Source organism: Ambystoma mexicanum, chromosome 1p (assembly GCF_040938575.1).
Source record: "Ambystoma mexicanum isolate Mex_15411 chromosome 1p, UKY_AmexF1_1, whole genome shotgun sequence".
NCBI classification, from domain to species: domain Eukaryota; kingdom Metazoa; phylum Chordata; class Amphibia; order Caudata; family Ambystomatidae; genus Ambystoma; species Ambystoma mexicanum.
The window spans coordinates 961,047,369-961,063,388 of NC_090921.1; the positions used below are offsets into that span (position 1 = coordinate 961,047,369).

At 43.8% G+C, this 16,020-nt stretch overlaps 1 protein-coding gene across 2 annotated transcripts in view; it reads left to right on the top strand.

Annotated features, from left to right (window-relative positions):
- The window catches only part of PLA2G15 (phospholipase A2 group XV), a 346,700-nt gene that overhangs the window by 36,404 nt on the left and 294,276 nt on the right, over nt 1-16,020 (top strand). The gene's annotated exons all lie outside the window — the stretch shown is intronic.

The window sequence follows — 16,020 nt, forward strand, 5'->3', positions numbered from 1 at the left end:
GCTGAACTCTACATCTTCCTTGCTCCAGACTCCAGAAACTTGGCAAAGCAGAAACCATTACATAGCTGAACCATTTTCAGCTAGGCCTCAAACTCTAGAACCAGAACCCCACAAAGGGGAAGCATCAAAATACAGCTGGGCTGCGCTGTACTGCTTGCCTGCTGAAAGAATCATCATCAGAACCAAGAAGGGCTGATCCAATCCAGTCGTGTGCCGTGCTGTGACCAGAGCGCTTTGCTGATTGCAGATCCAATCCGATGTGCCCAGCTGTCTGTCCTAGAACCAGATCCCATTCCCTGACCAGAATCTTGACGGACCAGAATCCTGACGGTTCTAGTGAGTATCTACAGGAAGAACTGTGTCACTTCACTAGCATATGTACTATGCTTAGTTAATCCCCATCTTAAACCCATCCTATCTTGTATTCAGAACTGTATTGTTAGAAGTATTTTTGAATTGTCTGAACTCGCTATTCCAATCCATCTTATCTTCCCCCTGTAATAGTATTGCTAAAACTATCTTTGCGCTGATCTTTTCCCATCTAAAGAAGGCGGGTCCTCTGCAGGCAGTCATTCTGATCAAGTGGCTGTGTTCCTGTGTGGTATTCGTTGTATTCATAGTTATCCTCTAGTGTAAGCAATTAATTTGTCATTTTAAAAGCGCATTCCTGTTTTCCATTCTTGCGCCTATCTCGAAAAAACGACCTCCACTAAATAACTTCCTCAGTTTTTGAGCTAGAAACAACCTCTTCCTGTAGCTAATATCGACAGCTTTAAATCGCATCTAAAACCGGATTCCAAATCCATACGGTTCTCCCAATTATTACGCAGTGAAAAGTTTGCCGCAAATTTCGTTTTTGGGAAATTCGGACACGTGTAAAACAGCTTTTGATTGCTTCCGACTTCAATTTTAACTTTTTAATTTTTTTGAATTGTTTCTTGATATTAAATCATTGCTTCTGTGCAACTATCCAAAGCGGCGCCCATAAGAATTTATAACAAATTTGACCATATTTGGTGTTCTTTGCCCAATCCATGCTAAGATAACTTTAAAAGCCATCCTGACAGCTTGACAGTCAATTCCGCTTTTCTCTTGTGTTTGCTGATATTTTGTTTGAATTTTACCATTCCTGAATACCTGCTCTCTTCTTATCTCTTTACCCTGCCTATTGGGGGGGGGGGGGGGGGATTTGAGGGGTGCGCAGGGGGAACCTCTAACCACAGTGCCATCTGATCTCAACACACACACACAAGTATTATTGCTGTGCTGAGTTGTTTTGCTCACTGCTACTCCTTGTGTATTAAAGAGACTTTTCTGTGGTACATCACCCCATTGGTGATTATTGTATACCCATTAAAGTATAATGTGATTAAATTGTAAATACATACATAAATAAATATTGTAACTTTGCAAACCAGCCTGATTCCTGGTTCAGTGTGACCGGGGGGTTCCAAGAGAGGGGCGTGATATGAGTGGTATATCGTTCAGAATAAAGAACTTTTAGACACAAATAAATGAGGATTTCCGTTGTGCATTACATGTTAGGCGTTGACTTGGATGTGTGCCGGATTGAAATCACTTACAATCGGGTGCAGTCAGCGTGATCCAACTTTAAGGAAATAAACTAGAAACAGTCTCAAAGTAACCTGACGGTTTAGGGGCACTAGTATAGTGTAAGCAGCAAAACTAGTCGTCACGCCCTTCTCCTGAAAAAAGGCAATAAACGGTGTTGTGGCATTTGTATGGAAACTGCACGTACATGTCACTATATATCGGTGCACCCTTGATCCTCTGCTATATAGGTGAATGGCCTCCCTATTTGTTTGTGCAGCCTTGCAATCCTGTGTTGGCCAGTGCTTGAAGCTTAAATGTGATCCCTGGCTGCCCATCAGTAAGGAACGAACAAAGAGCCTTTTCCGAAATGTGATGTTCCTGTTTGGCAAGGTCTGGGGCACACTTTCATGAATTGAAAAATATGAGGGCGGCACTGGCAGGGCCTCAGGTTTTTCAATTCATGAAAGTGTGCCACTGCCAATGTCAGATGTACAGTTTATAACCACGCGCCGCACGTTGCAAAACTGATCAGGGAATCCTGGCCTCTTAATGTTTCATTAAGAGGCCAGGATTCCCTGATCAGTTTTGCAATGTGCCGCGTATGTTTAGAAACAACATCTGACATTGGCACAGCCGCACATTCCCTCCAAAAAATCCTCCCCATGCCGACTCTACTTTAACTTTTGCAAGCTTACATGACAACTGCAGCTTGCAGTGCAGGCTGCAGTCATATTTTACAGCAGTCACAAATAATCTGGGGGGGATAAAAGCTATTATATCCCCCACTTAAAATTATGGGTGGGGGATTTGTCTGCCCTATTCCCCCCCCCCCCGTCCTATGCCCATGAGTTTCAATATACTAGTCAACCATTAAAAGTCACTTTCCCCCTCAGTTTTGCACATACGCACAGAACACCATTTCTTACAAGCTAACAGTCAATAATCGCTAGCCAATGCCTAGTGGTGAGTGGACATTTTGAGCCCTGACCCTTCCTTTGGCAGAACTGACCAGCATTGGGCCCCAGTGTTAGGTACACAACGCTCATGGCACCTCACCATTGTCAATGCCTGCTGGGGCTGATGGGAGTTGTAGTCCAAACATCTGGAAATCCAAAGTTTGGAGAACCTTGCTATAATGGGGGAGAATCCAAAGAAGAGCAAGCCATCCGAACTTGCGGCAAGCCTAAAAACGTGGGTTTTCATCTTGTTGTAAACCAATGGTTTAAGCAATGGAGGACTGTTGTGGGTCTAGTCAAGGCATCTGCCACCTTTTGGCTTGATGGAAGGTTTAGACTACATCTCCCATCCTTACTAGCAACAAGTGAGTGGCGAAGGATCATAGGAGGAGTAGTTGAGAACATCTGAAGAGCCACAGATTGCAGACCCCTGGTTTAGCGTAGCTGTTTGCCTGCTAGAAAGAACTGTTTGCAGTCCTGGTGGCAGGATCTCTAAGCTACCGTAGGCAAAGGGAAGCCTTTCCAAAATTGCACAAATTGTCCTCTGACTGCAACCGTAAACCAAGTGCATGTCAGGAATGTGGGGGATAGGGGACAAAGTGCAAAGTCCAGCTGCCATAATGGCAAACTCTCCTGCAACACACGGACAGTAGGGTCCGTTTGGACTATCTCTGTTGTCTTGGAAGCTAGTAAACTTGTCAGGCCTGACAGTGTGGTTGTAGAACTGTTTATGGACCATGTATAGGCGCTTGAAGTGCATATTTTGCCTTTATTGTTGACCAGTGCAAATCCTTAAGTCAGGCAAGATGTGTTTGTGCCATTCAGGGTGAAGCAACAGTGGACATAATGGTTTTGGACACGTTAAAATTAAGAGAGCTTCTTCTGCATCCATACTATTCCAATTAGGATGTTACTAATGCAAAGAACAGGATCGTTTTGTCAGGTAGCTGCACAAGGTGAAAAGACCCATCTGAATAGATGGTATAACACATTTTACGTATTATCGTATCGTTGGGGGCTTTATCCTTTTACATTTTTGACATGTGTGGTGGTGCCAGTTTCTTTGAATCCATTCTTCAACTTGGATGAGTCAGTAAGGCATGCGAAATTACAATGTTCCGTTTACGTAGCTCGATGTGGTTCTGGATATATATATATTAGTGTTGTTTGTTATGAAGATGCAGTTAAAGCCCCCCTTTTGAATGAGGAGATTTGCCGTCTTCCAGATCCTAGCCAAACCTCCTGGATGGCTATACCTTTCAGTCTCTTAAGGTAAAAGGGGGGGGGGGGTAATATATCTATTTAAACCTCATGTGGAACAACTAACCCGCACTTCAATCCCTGGGGGGGGGCGGTAATGTGCACACTACCCTTATGACAGTTGCAGGGGGTAGTGGTGAGAGTACTTCTAGTTGAGTACACAGTGTTTGGACTCTTAGTAACCTGTAGGACATGGGCTGCAATCCAAATAAAATGGCTCCAGGAGCCTTTCACTTCTACCTGCATTTGTGTGTATTACAGACCACAGGATCTAATGCCAGTAAGAAACAAACCCGCTTCAGAGACTTGTGTGAAAGCTGCAGATTTGCAATAATTGTTTGGATCAATGTGAGTGAGAAGTTAATTGAGGAAGATCCTAAGTGATTCTGGAAAACACTGCTTCGACTAACCTTGACCAAAACAAACCCCTCCGATTTGATGTATTTGCCGCAAACCTCGTACATGGCCCAAGTGTATACTCGTGGCTGTGGAATGAGGCGTAAAGAGTGAATGTGCCATATAGGCCCTTTGCTCCTGCCCAATGGTGAAGTTACAACAACACACCAGAATCACTTGCTCAGTGTTGGTATGCAACATACTGGAACCATGCAAGCAGCAAGATGGGTTTTCCGCTGGCCCACTCGTAACTTATCCTGCTGTGCACAATTGGTAAATTGGCTTGTGGGCTGGCACTTTCATTTTGATCAGTTCCCACACATACATACAGGGCACACTCTGCATATGCACCATATAAGTTATAGATTTTTATGTTGGATCCAGACCGTTTTACGATAAAAGCAGACACACCTCCTACATAATACTCTATATAACCACACTAATCTGTTGTGGCAAAAAAGCTTACTGGAGGAACAATCCATGTAGGGGAGTACTGTTATGGACTTATTCAAACAAAAGACACAAACGCCATGTTGCAATGGCTAAAAATAAACAAAAAACAATGTCTTTCAAAACAAAAGAACCATGCTACCTACCAACTCAACACCTAAATGCAACTTAAGAACAGATTGCCTAAATGATAACTACCTTCTCATGACGGTCAATTTTCCCCTCACTTATGTGATTCTGGCTATCAGCGATTCGAGGACCTCAGTGGAGAATAAAATTGATGCCATGGGATTGATGTCAACCTTTTTCACCAGGATCTGTAAGAAAATTTCATTGTGTGTTGGCGCAAAGGAATTACGTGTGTCGGAGACAGAAGACGCCTTAAATTCTGTAAAAAGGCAACTGACTGAGGGGCTTAAGACCAAGTTTAAGAAGGAACATCAAGAAGGAGCAATATTTGTGCCCTCGGTCTTCCAGAGAAAGCAGAAGGCCCCTCCGTCAAACTCTCATTCTTGAAGCGCAAGAAAAAAGGCTGCCTTGGGATCAATGGGGGTTAAGGTTGCGATATTCCCCATTTTCACAGAAGTGATTCAAAAAGCCAGGCGATCGTTGGAGGCTGTCAATCTCTTGCCATAAAATATGCACTGTTCTTTCTGGCAAATCTCAATCTACCAGGGGGGCAAAACATCCTTCTCTGATCCCCAAAAGGTTTTTGAACTGGATTGATGCACATTATGGTACTGATACCAGGAAACGACAACATTAACACCAGAAAGCTACTTCTGGATTGAATTCAAACTTTCCCAGTCCCTCTTGAAATCTGAACTGCTCCTGAGAATAAGGGAAGACATCATGAAAAATGGTATGACCACTGGCGGAATGAAACCTCTTTGTTAATGTTATAGTGTATTTAAGATACATTTTTGCTTTCTTTTACACTATATAATTCTTATCACTTATGGGTATTATAAGGGTGCATAAGTAGACTCAGGTGGCATGCTTGATGGCATAGATATTTATTGAACTGAAAATAAGGAAGAACCCTACCTGTCCCTTTGACTAAGAGGGGGGTTCCTTGCCTCAATCAAAACGAATGCTAATGTCAGAATGCCCATCAAAAGTATTAAAGTCCTATGTCCTAAACCTATTTCTGTTCCTTAAACTTAACAGAATATCTATAACTAAACTACATCCTGCTTGAAACAGGGTGGCCCCCTTCTTCAGGATGCTTTAGAGAGTTCAAAACAATATTGGGAAGGCGTCGCCCTTCCCCAAGTATTCCTCAGGTTCTCTTTGTCAATAATCTCTTTATCACAGTACTGCCTTCTCCTAAACTATATTTCTTTGCATGGACTTCTCGTGCTTTGTGCCAAAGGTTCTCTTCCCCTGGACTTCTTGTCTCGTTCTGTGGGTCCCACACCCCTTGTTCAACTCTGTAATTTCTTGGCTATGCCCGGTTTGCTAACCTGCCAAGCCTCTCTTTTAGGCTCTCTGGGGCAATCTTTCACCCCCCTCTGTTCTCAACTTGTCTCTCTCGAAGTTCCCATTGGGACGAGGAAGATAGCTCTGCACTTCCTCCCAACCACAGCCTTTGTGGTATCCCTGTGCCTTCCCGGTCCCCCTCTGCATACATTTTTGTACTTGGTCTGCAAGGTTTCTAGTCCCCGGCAACACCGGAAAGCTTCTGCGACCTCCCCTGGCCTCTCCCGGTCTTCGGCGGCTGTACCACGCTGGTATCTCTCTGCGTGTTGGGTCTCGCCTGGACCACTCGGGTGGCTTTGCTTCTGTCACTGGATGCCGGATACCACAACCAGGCAAGTTGTGGTGCTTGTCAGTATTGCCATTTTCCGCTCTTCTGTTCCAGGTGGTCGGGTCTGCCGCAGGACCTCTCCTTGGCGTTTTACTCCCTGGCGGGAAGCTGCTCTGGGACCAGGACAGACTCTGAGGGGAGTCCCTTGCCAGTGTTTGTGTACTGACTGCTTTCTAACTTCCAGTAGCTAGCATGTTCATAGTGTTCTCTGTGGTGCTCTGCATCGCCCTGCTCTTCCTCCTGACTACTTTTGTAGTTATCCATATCAACTCGTCCTCATCATAGTTATTGTGTTTATCAGGGAAATAACACGATGTATCAGTATATTAGTGGAAGCAAGAGACTGAGAGGATGGGGATATCTGATCCTTCCTATAGTGCTTTATGGCTCTTGTCTAGCAGCATGATTGTGTGTATACTGCGTTCTCCCTCGGCAGTCCTCTCTTCTCCTGGGGGGAGCTACAGCCGTGGGATCCTCCTACTGAGTACCACCCCAGGCGGACCATCTGGCATTGGCCTCGCCTCCCTGGACCCATGAGAAAGGTCCCCCTCCCAGGGAGAATTGAGGATATGAAGGGATTCATCAAAGTATCTTGGACCGGAGAGTGCTTGTCTGCGATAGGGCCTCTATTGTTTGTTAATGGTTCGTTTTGTATGGTTCTATATTTTGGCGACAGCTACACTAGGTTGACGGGATCCTTGGGCAGAGGGGAGTTGGAAGTTTTTTTTTTTAATGTTAAGAATAACATAACCTGGTCGCAGATGATTACCTTAAATTATTTATAGGGCCACACTACAAGTCTTCCATCTAGAAACATTGGAATGGGGTGATTAGTCGCACGTGGGGCTATTAAGGGAGTAAGCATAAAGAAGTATTACTAATGGGTGACTGGAACATTTGAATAGACCATCTCACAAGGCCAGATTCAAAAGAACTTTGGAAAACTATGGGTTGCGCCCGCTGGCAACTGCGCCATCCCATGAGAGAGGCCATTGTCTGGATGTGTTGCTGGCAAATGGTAATACTATGTCGCTGACTAAGACATTACAAATCCACTGGTCTGATCAATTTTGCGCAATTCTTCTCCATGAATCGTCCACTAGGGAACAAATCAGACACTAAAGATGAACTCTTATTAGCCCGGAAAAATCAAAGGTCTGAATAAGCTCTCTGGAGCAGAGGTACAGGAAACCCTCGCCTCTATCAATACCTCATTATCGTGTGAGGAATTTTTCAATTCAGCAGTAAGGGTTATGGACACGATATGTGCTGATACGGTACCTTTGAAACCTAAGGGGACATCCAAACCCTGGTTTAATCGAGGTTGAATTCCTCTGCGTAAACTGGTTAGCTTGACAAATCGAAAATAGAGGGATTGTAGAACCCCAGAGGGTGCTAGTTGGCAAGGATGGCTGTCAGCAGCTAAGGCAATAGCGGCAGCAAGAAACAAGTCGAGAGAACTGTTTACTATTCTGTCTACATTTTGCAAGCCTAGTTGCAATGTACCCTTTATTGAACCATCCTTAACACTGGGCAATACCTTTTTTTTTAACTGATTCTTTAAGGTTAAAATTGAACTTATTAAGAAGGATATTCTGGCTAAATCTCAGACTGTGGTATTGAATCCCTTAGGAAGGCTTCCACTACTGTGTGCCGCGTAGGTTGAGACAATGGACTTGGCTGTCCTATTTGGATTTTTATACGGTATCCGAGGAGTGTGTTCAATCTCTGATTATAGGTCTTAAACCCACAAATGATCCCCTGTTCCCTATGCTTGCTTATGCAGCAAGATGTATGGCTGGCTCAATAGATCACACCTTTTTTAACTGGTTTATTTATAAATCCTTGAACCATGGCAAAGTGCCACAAATGTAAGCAACACTATTCTCTGACCGCATTGTTAAAAAAATAAATAAATAAATAAATAAATAATAAAAAAAAAACCTGGACCCAGCAATTTTCAAAACTAAGTTTTGGAAAAGGTGGTCACCTGCCAGTTGCAGGATAACATGGAAAAGGAGTCCTTGCTGGACCACTATCAATTAGGTTTTCGACCTAAGTTCGGAACAGAAACAGCCTTGTTGGCTGTGCAGGATGGACTTGTCCATGGCCTCTGATCTGGTCAGCCACCACATTCTACCTGATCAATTGAGAGTGGTAGGCAAAGTCTCAGTGGTTTGAATCATTCCTGGCTGACAAACAGCAGGTTAAATTGGAAGAACGCATTTCAGACCATATTGTGACAGGGCGTGGAGTCCCGCAAGGGTCTTCTCTGTCGCCTTTGCTTTTTAATTTGTATTTCAAACCGTTGATGGATATTCTGTGGTGCCACTGGATGAAGTTATCACTCTTATGCTGATGAGACACACATTTTCATCAAAATTGGAACTTTTGAGGAGACCTTCAGTAGGGTCAAACAATGGAGTGGATGCATATGAATCGGCTCCAGCAAAATGCGTCTAAAACTGAGCTCATATTGTTTGGTCCCAGACACTTAATTGCAACTGCAAAGAAATGCTTACTCCCCCCACACTCCTAGGTGCGAATTTGGAATGTGGACTATTGCAATAGTGTGACGGGCATCCCGGCCAAACAACTATTTAGACTCCAAAAAGCCCAGGTGCAGCCATCAGACTGGTTTGACATCCTGGCAAATGTATCCCCTTTCTGCCGGGCATTGCACTGATGGACTGTATCAAATTTGACAGCGTTTTTAAATGTTTAAACAGATAGACATATCTTGTACCTTAAGTAGGGAGGTGCCAATCAACCGTCAAGGTGTTTACGGTCAAAGGATTGTTTGCTTCTGACTGTCCCTTCATCAGTATATGTTTTAAGGGGAGACGGAAGATTCACAGTTTTTGTGCCAAGACTGTGGAATGGGATCCCCCAGAGAGATTATAACTCTTGACATGCTCTACCAGTTTCGTAGAGCACTTAAGACATTTTTGTTTAAATAAGAGACTCCCCCCTGGTTATGAAAATGTGATATGAACATTGCTTGTTGATCTCATCATTTTTAATGTCAGCTGCGCCGCTATATGGTTGAGTCCGTTATGATCGCGTTTATAAATACTCAAAATCATAAACTAATAATCGGGTGACAGCGTACCACTCAAATATGGACATGCAGGTTTCATTACTCAATTCTGTATTTTTCCTTATCTGTTCATAAAACAAATGGGCAGCTCAACGGTTAATGGGTTTTCTTTATGACCTGCAATATCAATGGTACATGCGATCAGATCAAACAATGGACTGACCTTCAAATTCTCAACTGACATAAGCTAGTTTTTGTCCTACTCCGAGAAAGAAATTTGATGGCAGCTGACAGTACATTTTTGTCCAGGTCCATCAATTATGCAATTGCTTTACATGCTTGATTCACCGAAGGCTCCCAGGGGCGGGGGATCATGATCAAAAAATTCCACCCCATTGAAACTGAAGAGAAATTTGAAAAGGAGTTTCCTCTGAATCACTCGTCGGAGACCCAATGAACGCTACTGACGAGAAAAATATTGAAAAAGCGCTCACAGCACACCAAGCGTATAAGGAATCTAGCGGCAGAATCTACGAGCCGGTATATAAAGCCAGGAAAATGTTACCCTGGTTTGAAAAGCGAGAAGACCGTGCCCACTATATTTGAGACTTAACATTGAGAAATAGTGACAGAGGGTGAAGAGATGGCAAATTAATTTTGATGGCTACTTCGAACAGCTATATCGAAAGCAATGGCAGCACTCACCATGATGCTTCAGATCTCTTGCAATCTATTGAACTCAACATAACTGTGACATACTGCCTTCTAGTTCTGCCTAGATTACAGGGAAGAGTAGAGGCTAAAATGCCCACTTTGCCTCCCACTGCTCCAAACCAAGAGCCAACACAATCCTGAAGGTAAAACAGACAGTCCAGAGATATACCTCCTTTGCCTCTGTGGTATATGTGCCGAGGGAAGGCTATACTCTCGAGGGGGTGTGAATGTGGTTCAGTAGCAACCCAAACAACAAAGTGTTGCAGTTCAAAATAAAGGTCTGTCCAATCAAGGTTCTATAAGAATATACTTTAAACACACCTTTTACAAGAATAACAAACTAGAGAAAACACACTTCACAAAGCTCACCTCTGAGGAAAGAATACAGAATGAGCAAAGCTAATAGATGCAGCACACTGGGTAATGAATCAGTGAAGGGCATGCACAAGCAACAATATTTTTGAAAAAGCATATGTTATTGTGAGCAAAAAGTGTTTGATGTGACTCAACCAGTCTCTAGTGCCCAAAACTGGACCAATGGGGCAGTTAGCAGTCAATAATACCTTTTTTGAAGTTCTTGGTGGTTCGCCAGCACCAAGGCAGACTTCTTGGTACTGTGCAATGATCAATGGAGACCAAAATGCAGAAACGTAGGTTTCTGCTGGTTCGAATGTGTTGAACAGTTCTTGAAGCATGCTCCAAGCAGCTCAACTGCAAAAAACACTATGGTCCCGGCTGTCTTGGCTTTCAAGGTGTTGCGAGTCCCTATACTAGTTGCTTGGGGACAAGATGGTCCTTTTCTCGTGCTCCCAAGCATGGGGGAGCCTGACGCACAACTGAAGGGGGGGCCTCCAAAATGGTGAGGTCCTGGGTACTGCTGTGGCTGGAAGAATGCAGGTCCTGTTCCGGAGCAGATTAACCCCAGTGGTCCCTGAGGATGGTTTGGGGACAGAGCTCTCCTCTGCCTTGGAACACCTTCCGTAGCCTCACAATTGGAGGACTCTGGAAATGACCGCTCACCAAGCAGGGGCCAACAAAATCTTCTCAAGTGATGATCCAAAGATGCTTCAAGATGATTCAAAGATGTGGTGGGAGACCTCCTTTTTATAGGCAAGTCTCCAGGTGAATTAAGATAGCTTGTCTTGGGGGTCAATCCCTGGACTTGAAATGTGTGGACATTGCCCTTCTGATGTCACATGGAAAGCGCTTTGTTCCAGATGAAGTTGGGGGTCACAGGAAAGAGAAAGGGAGGCAGAGATTCAAGAGGGTGGAAGTCTTCTTCCCTTGAACAGAGTTCCCATGACTACTCTATCCCCCCCTGAACCCCTTCCGTTCCCTCTGAAGAACAAAGGCCTTTAGAAATGCATCCCCCTGGAGTTAGGCCTTGCTCTTTTTGAATGGGTGTGCCCTTTGATTCATGTTCCCAGGCCAGCATCCTGTGGAGTGGCCATTCCTGGGAGAAAAGTGTTACCCGCCCTTAAAAAAAGAACAAAGGGGCAATCCCACCATACATTCCTGCCAGAAGGGCAGGGCCTAGCCAGGCTGGGGGGAATACACATAATCTTTCACAGCTGAACTGAGCCCACAGGTGCAATATCAAATGAATGTGGCTGGGATAACTATGGGAGATACTGGCCACCATATCCTAAGTCGTGTATAACTTACACAGTTTAGCGTGCCACCAGGACAAGGCACTTCAGAGTTATGCAGTTATTGGAACAGGGATGCATATTTTAAATGCAGCCCTGCGCTGCAAAGACTTCACTGTCACTGTAGCTGTCCAGAGGGCACCTGTGACCTCTGAACCTGCTCTGTGCCACTGGCAGAGCAAGTCCTACGAATCGGGATGCTGATGCAGCAGGGCACAAAGTACACACTGTTTTTGGCATGGAGCTTCTGAAAGGGGAATCTGGTTAGCAGATTTCCCTTTCAGAGATGGAAGTACTGGCATCGGTTTATTGAATACAAATCCAAAAACCAGGACTTTCACACCCTTGCAGATGGAATTCATCAGAATAACTAAGCAACAGGTTCTAGGTAAAATCTGGGAACGGGTGGCGGTTGTAAGAGGATTCAATTCAACACTACAGCTAAGTCAATGCCTAGTCTGGGATACTGAATGGAAACCCTTATTGATATATCTTTATGTCCAGTTCATGAGTTCTGGATGACTACCCCTATATAACACCCCTCTCCTAGAATCCCCCTGACCCCACTGAGCCAAGAAGTAGGTTTGTTTTGCAAATTAAAAGGTTTATTTGAGAATTTAAACAATATATATATATCACACTTTATAATAAATTAATATCTGATAATACACTTAGACATATGTTGATCAACAATGGGTAATCTGGCACTAGCACACTTCTTTACAATCAATGAGGAGTTAGTATAGGATGGATAAAGTAGCAAAAATACTTTTTATGATTTGAAGGGAAAAGCAATGAGGAATAAAATGCAGTACAGAAATACTTGATATGATTTTAGCAAAAGATAAAATAATCACTTTTTCTCTGGCAATTCACCCCCCTCCCCTATGCAATGTAAGACATGGAAGTAACACACACAGTTCTTAGGAATGCAATCAAATATAATTCAGTTCACCCCAGCAAGCTTAGACCACAGATAGAAGTTTGAAACACAGGCCCAAAATGCTTTTAAAAGGTGATGGCAATGAAGTGAGAAATATGCTGAAAATGGTTTTAATTCCCTTTAGGAGGTTCAGGGGGAGTGGTAGCTACTTGGGATGAGTTCAGGTTCACTTTAGCAATGATTCAGGGATGGCTCTTAAGATGCAAACGAATTTTAGCAGTTCAGGCAAAAGCAGCTATCTTTTTACAAGTAAAGAAATTGGGCCAAATCGCAAATCGCGGCAAAATTCGCGAGTGCGTGAATCGTGATCGTGGAAAAAGTATAAGGAGTAGGAAGTCTGGGCTTGTTGGAAAGTTTAGATTCTAAGCATTCAGAGGAAAGTTAAACCAAGTTCATAGCCCAAACGGTTCCAGAGATACGGACGATTAAATAAAGGTAGTTTTTCGGATTTTAATTAAACTCAAAATGACAGGTGACGGCTTTGCAGCTTCAGAATTGACAAGCGACAGTGGTGCACCTTTACAAAATGACAAGTGACAACTTCTAGGAGGCAGTTCTGGTTAGATTAAAATAGTTTGGATTAGATTATTTTAACTAAGAGATTGGTTCTGCACAGTTCTGCTAGGTACTCACAATATATTTTTGAAATAGGCCTCGCCACGGATCTGGTCAGGTTTTGGACTGGACTCCGGTTCTGGTCTCGGCACTTCACAGTGATCTGGGTCAGCTCTCTGGTTCTGCTAACAGCGGTCTGGGTCACTCTGGATCTCTGGCCTCTGGTTCTGGATACTGCTCTGCTTTCTCTGGGTACAGCACTGCTTCTGGATCTTTCTGGCGCAGGGTTTCAGGCCAGAATCAACAGCTCAGCCCGGCTGTGAATAGTCTGCAAATGATTTTGGGCCTGCTGACAAATACTTTTTCTTGCAGTGGGCCTTCTTGGTTCAAAGTTCTGTAGTCTCTGTTTAGCTTGGAAGTGTAGGATCTCTGGATGTGAAGTCGTCGGTCAGCATGCTCCGCAGCAAATGGAATTGAATGTCTCTACCTGTCCCAGCAGTCTCTTTTTATGTGTTTTTGAAAATGGGTGTGTGCCTGGGCCTAGCTAAGCCTGCCCCTCTCTACTTGTCAGTGGCCCAATTCTCACCTCTCCCATGATTGGGGGAAGGAAATGTGAGTCAGAGTGATGCTGTAGGTTTTATGGGTCAGAGGATCCTCCCCTGGTCAGTTTGCCCACAAATCTATATTTGATTCAAATACATATTGCACAGATACACAGTTGTTTAAAATTACATGCACCCATCACATATCACATGAGGTATACTCTGTTCAAACTCTGCTCTTCCTGGTGGCTTGCATTCAGAAATGGCAACATTTTGCACTTTTTAACTGGTTTTGCAATATCGGACATTTACCCAAATTTACACACATGTGCGCAAGGAGTATGGACATTAATTGATGAAGTGTCAGATTTTTAACATGCAGACATTTGGAGTGAAACCCTATTTTCCGCTAGCAACCCCCCAGATCATACCACCTGGTCCTAAAACCTCTTAAAATGTGGGCAGAAAAATCACAAGAATTATGGTATCATTTAGATAATTTTGACAAGTCCGCACCATGAGTTATACATCTTTCTTAAAATCATATTCTGGCCAACAGGGGTGTGTCTTCCCAGGTCACATGGTGGAGAAACCAGTCTATCCACTTTCTTTAAGCTCAGCCTGTCCTCAGAGGGAGCTGCCCCTGCCCGTTTCTGCCAAGAGGAAGCCACTTTTACGACGCCCCCAATATAACTTCTGCCTGAGTCAAGGAAGGGCTTTGTTCAAAAGGAAGCCATTTACGATCCCCCCAATAAACCATCTGCCTGGGCCCAGGACAGGCCTTTGTTCAACTCCCTGTAGCTGCTCCACCCCTAATCTAATCAGAGAGGTGACAACTCCTTTTGGCAAGGGGAAGAGTGGCTGAGCAGGTTTTAAGTCCTGTGGGGGTAGATGTCGGGCAGAATTCAGTTTCATTAAGCCAGGTTTCAGCTAAATGTCACTTTTTGTCCCCCAGTTTAAGTCCATTACGATTTTTACATACACATTAAATAATTACTTCCTTGAAGTCATTTTAGAGTATAGTTTTGCATTGTATCCACCTCTTAGCAAGTCTTTCCTTGGTCTGGTTTTGTTTCATTTGTTCAGTTTTACACAAAAGTCTGGTGGTTTTAAAACGCGGCTTTCTGATAGTGGTGCGTACTGGTAATGCAACCATTTTTGGGATTTAAGAAAATGAATTCCCCACAGTTCTAGGTTGCTTTTGGCAATCAGCATTGCCATTCCCAATGGTTTCAGGCTACTGTGTGGGTAGCCCAATGGTGGTTTTAGGCAGTGCCCTCCTGTGCTCACAACCTAGGCAAAAATGGGTGGCAGCCTATTCTTCATGCATTTCCCTGTGCATTTTCTGGGAAGTTCTGGCCATCATGATGTTTTCCATGCCAGTACTGCACAGTTTTCCTATTCTGGCGTGCATGTGGGCTTTTTGGCCATCTTGGATTTCCTAAGCCCACAGCACCAAATGTTGCAGCATGATAGCTCAAACGTGGGTCAGGACACCCAACACGGTGGTGGTGGTGACAGGTATGCAGCTTCAATTTACCAGCTCATATAGCCCACAGATTAACCAATCCAATTAATGGAAACGCCATAAGCGTGTTCTAATATCGGTACCGCCCTAAAGGAGCGGAAACGTTGATTGAGCCAAAAGCCTAAAATAGGGGTTAGAAGAAATGGTTAGGGGCTGGGTGAGTGCTGAGCTGATCAGGTCGGTTGGAGTGTCACAAGGGGAAATCAAGGTTAGTACAAGGTCTTTCTTTCGAAGGAGATGTTTTGACTTTGAAATGTATCAGTGAGTGAATGAATCTGTTTTTTCGATATCTGTGAACTGTTAAGGATTTCAAAGGCACGGTACACTCCACATCAGGGCCCTTTCTACTGGCCGGGGATGCAGCACACAATCAAAATACTTAGATATTATTTACTATGAATTCAATTTGAGAAAGCACCCAACCTGTCTCGCACTCACCTTTACAGACACCCCGGGTCACAATGGACCCTGAACCAGGCTGGTGTGTATAATACAATATTTATATATTTTTAAATTTCAATGAAAATCGCACAAATTTAATATGGGGCAGCAGTCACCAGTGTGGTGATAGTTACACTGTAAAATGATAGAACACAATTAGTTTGACCTGTTAACATCAGATA